This window comes from Schistocerca cancellata, chromosome 4 (assembly GCF_023864275.1).
Source record: "Schistocerca cancellata isolate TAMUIC-IGC-003103 chromosome 4, iqSchCanc2.1, whole genome shotgun sequence".
NCBI lineage: Eukaryota > Metazoa > Arthropoda > Insecta > Orthoptera > Acrididae > Schistocerca > Schistocerca cancellata.
This window is the reverse complement of record NC_064629.1, coordinates 531,757,831-531,762,125: the sequence shown is the minus strand read 5'-3', so window position 1 is coordinate 531,762,125 and position 4,295 is coordinate 531,757,831. Positions and strand designations below refer to the sequence as shown.

At 42.4% G+C, this 4,295-nt stretch overlaps 1 pseudogene; it reads right to left on the bottom strand.

Annotated features, from left to right (window-relative positions):
• Positions 1 to 1,957: 1,957 nt before the first annotated feature.
• On the bottom strand, positions 1,958 to 2,075 carry LOC126185647 (5S ribosomal RNA; annotated as a pseudogene).
• Positions 2,076 to 4,295: the final 2,220 nt, after the last annotated feature.

Below are 4,295 nucleotides of genomic sequence, written 5' to 3'. Positions count from 1 at the left end.
TTGGACGGTACACAGAAAGAACTGCTACAGTATAATACAGAAAGCAGCTGAAAGGATTACGCAATGAGACAAACAAGAATGACACTTTTATTAATAAACAATAATTACATCGAAGTCAACGGGATTTACGATGGTCCCCTGGACATTACAAAGGCAGGACATGGTTCCTAATAGGGTATTTACTTATTTATTTATTTATCCTGACAGGATGTGTGATCACTGCGGACAGCAATGCATGCTGTGCAACCTGCACCAATGTTGGCCACATGGTTGGTAAGGAGTTATTGTGGTAGACCGTTCCATTTTTCCACCAGGGCTGTTGGTAAGTCCTGGATGGTTGTGTGGACATGCTGAAATACGTCTCCCCAACATATCCCACACTGGCTCGATGAGATTTAAGTCGTGGAAAGGGGATGGCCAGTTCATTCACTGAATATCTCCTCGTTCCAAGAGGTCCTTCACCTGCGCAGTTCGATGCGGATCTTATCATCACCCATAAAAGTGTAGTGAGAGCGGAACGTATCCCTGGAAAGACAAAAAATGGAAGGAGTATAGTGTCACAATAACATTGACTGGTGAGTTTACTGTGTTAAAAGATTTGGAGATCAGTATGTACATGCAACATTATGCCTCCCCACATTCTATCGTCTGAATAATGGAGGTATGAGCATACGGCGACAAAGACCCTATTGTTCTCCTTAAGTAAATGAACCGGCCAATTGCCCTTATGAAAACAAACTGCACCCTTGGGTTCTTGTTTTGTTCATTTAGGACGTAATGAATGGGCAGTAACTGTCATTATAATTACAGTTAATAGTACATAATCGTAATTATAATTACCGTAATTTATAGGCAAGAAGGCGGTCGAGTATTACACCTGCACCCATTTTTATTGAGGTGCCCAAATGCTTTTAGCGTAAAGTGATAACTGTCATTACAAAGATAGTAATTTATGACCCAAAAATTAACATCTCCCCTCCCCCACTGGTGCATTGTGCTACTATTGGTCCAACCGTCACGAGTGCCCCCATTCCTGCCCCCAGAAACCTGAGAGGAGACTTGGCTTTCTTAGTCTGTACCTCGCTCGGGCAACAACACCACCATGAAGCGTCAGAGATCATCCACTGCCTGCAAGGAGAATAAAAGTTAGAAGACTGTTTGATTCGATTGTAATTGTTAACACCTCCATCTCTCTCTCATTATTATTATTACTATTATATTATTATTTGACATCTGGTAGTATTTTGTTTCTCTTACAGTCAGCAGACTCATAATGATAATGGAGTCGACCAGCCTGATTTATAGGAGCGATTAGATTTTCCACAGTACTTACCAGTTTTGCCAGACTTCAGATTTCCACCGCCTGTTTCGTCCATCTTTGAGCCTCCAGTGTAGCAGCAGCAGCAATGGTCCACCCGCAACGTATCACAGGATAATATAAAGAACTGTTCTTGTATGGCCGCGTGTTTCATCTATCAGCGACGTCAGCACCATGTTACCTTACATAATAAAGTGTTTCGATTGACAGTTATGTACAGTCTAAATATGGGTAGTAATAAGTGTGAAGTTGTCTGAGTGTCCTCTCGTCATGACTTCAGTACTCTAGCAACGTTTAAAAATTCTCAGTTTAGCGGTAAGAATGTTATGCTTTCATCGTATGAGTTGTGGCAGTTAGGTGAGAATTTCTCAAAGGCGGCTTCTCTGTGTTATTGGGCTGTCACACAGTGTGTGTTGATTTAAAAACTAAACTCCGTCCGATCAGGCCTTGGAAGGCCCAATGGTACGGACCGGCCGCCGTGTCATCCTCAGCCGACAGGCGTCACTGGATGTGGGTATGGAGGGGCATGTGTTCAGCACACCACTCTCCCGGCCGTATGTCAGTTTACGAGACCGGATCCGCTACTTCTCAATCAAGTAGCTCCTCAGGTTGCCTCACAAGGGGTGAGTGCACCCTGCTTGCCAACAGCAGTCGGCAGATCGGGTGGTCACCCATCCAAGTGCTAGCCCAGCCCGCCAGCGCTTAACTTCGGTGATCTGACGGGAACCGGTGTTACCACTGCGGCAAGGCCGTTGGCAGTGTGTGTTAATGGCTATCCAAAAACAATTAAAATTTACAACGATGAGGATAGGGTAGAGTAGAACCATTTACAGGAGGCAACATTCAGAAACTTAATGCGTGTTCGTTCTGATGTGCAGTGGGCAGTGAATGACAAAGTTGTGTGGTGGGATTATGTGAGCAGATTTTTTGGCAATGTTTGGCACGCTCTTTCAAAGCTGACTAATGATAACGCTTCTGATGATGTATTTACTAAAAACTTTGATATGTGTTGTGATGCTGCACACAGCATCTATGGTGCACGGACACTACCTGACGTGGGCAGATAGATGCGTGTATATTTACATACCTCCATCTTCCCCAAAATATTATCCGAAATGAAAAGAGAAAATAAACGACCCGTAAAAAAATTCTTTGTACTTTATTTCAAGTGGAGATGCAGTGCCATTGCAGCTCAGTCAGTAGTGTACTTGCACTAAGAGAAAAAATGAGAATGCCTCCATTACCTGCTGACACTAAGCTGTACAATGGCTATGTATTTTTACATGCAGTGGAACTACCCAAGCAGCGCGGGATTAGCCGAGTGGCCTTGGGCGCTGCAATCATGGACTTTGCGGCTGGTTCCGGCGGAGGTTCGAGTCCTCCTTCGGGCATGGGTGTGTGTGTTTGTCCTTAGGATAATTTAGGTTAAGTAGTGTGTAAGCTTAGGGACTGATGACCTTAGCAGTTAAGTCTCATAAGATTTCACAGACATTTCAACATTTTTTGAACTACCCAAAATATGTGCTCTCCGCTGTGGCCGAGCGGTTCTAGGAGCTTCAGTCCGGAACAACGCGACTGCTACGGTCGCAGGTTCGAATCCTGCCTCGGGCATGGATGTGTGTGATGTCCTTAGGTTAGTTAGGTTTAAGTAGTTCTAAGTCTAGGGGACTGGTGACCTCAGAAGTTAAGTCCCATAGTGCTCAGAGAAAATTGAACCATTTTTTTTAATGTGCTATCTTTTTGTAAACAAGAAGATTAGAGGAGAGATATATATTTGATAATTCACTAGGTATACATATAATTCTTTTGTACAGAGATGCATAGCTTTGACTAGAAATTACAGACATAAATTTTTCTTTGGTGTCTGTCTTAATGCCTGAGTGATACTGACCAGAAAAATATTACAGAGATTCATTTCATGTGACTGTAAACATTTTTCATGCTACTTCTATACCTCCCATGGCGGTGTAAAGTAAATGTCATTTTTTCTGATGCAATATTAGACAGAATCTTTTTTGATATGATATTAGAGAATCTTTTTGATATACTGTATATGTTTTAATGTACTTATCATTTCTCTCTCTTTGATAATAGACTTTGTGTTTCAAAATGGGAGACAAAAGGTAATATATCCACTAATACTAGTCGTATAGCTAGCAGCAAGTGGAGAAACAAGACTATATAGAATATATACGCGTATGTACCCCACACACACCCTCAGTTTCGTATATAGTACATACATATTATATATTTAGCTGACATGCACATACAGTGTGCAGCCAACCCAATAGAGACATGCATATATAAACAGCTATACTCTATGAGAAACAATTCGTCCAACTGTTCCACGTACACTCACAGACATACACACATCTGCTGTTTACAGATAAATATCCATTCAAACACTCAATCACTCAAGCGAATAGTTTGAGTATGGAAGAGTCTCTATCCTGTCTACACAGATGAATCGCTTGTTATCCTGACACGGCAGACCGATTTTTAGTTGCGAAAAAGTGATCAAATGCTCACTTGGTGCACCAATAAGGGGAAAGAAGAAGAATCCTCACCAAGTAGCAGGCACACCAAGTTATCATCAATCGTGAGAGCCATGAAGGCTTTACGGCGCATACCCTTAGTCTGCATTTAGGTGGTACCTGTTTCTGGAAGGTACACCTACTTCTGGATATCAGACCCACAAGCTCCAAACTCCACAAACCATTCCGCTGGTCTTTCATCAGGCTGATAACCCTCTTGTTTTAAGGTGTAATACCTTAAGGATTATCGGCCTCATGTCCACATGTCCAGATGTGTAGGATTTTTCGGGTTTGTACTAGAGATGGGGGATCCGCTCTTGAACTAATTCATAGAGTTGAATCTTTCAAAGGAGTGAACAATCAGTGATTCAGAAAAAAAGAACGGTAGCTCCAAACGTTTCCCACGGCAGAGAGAGAGAGAGAGAGAGAGAGAGAGAGAGAGA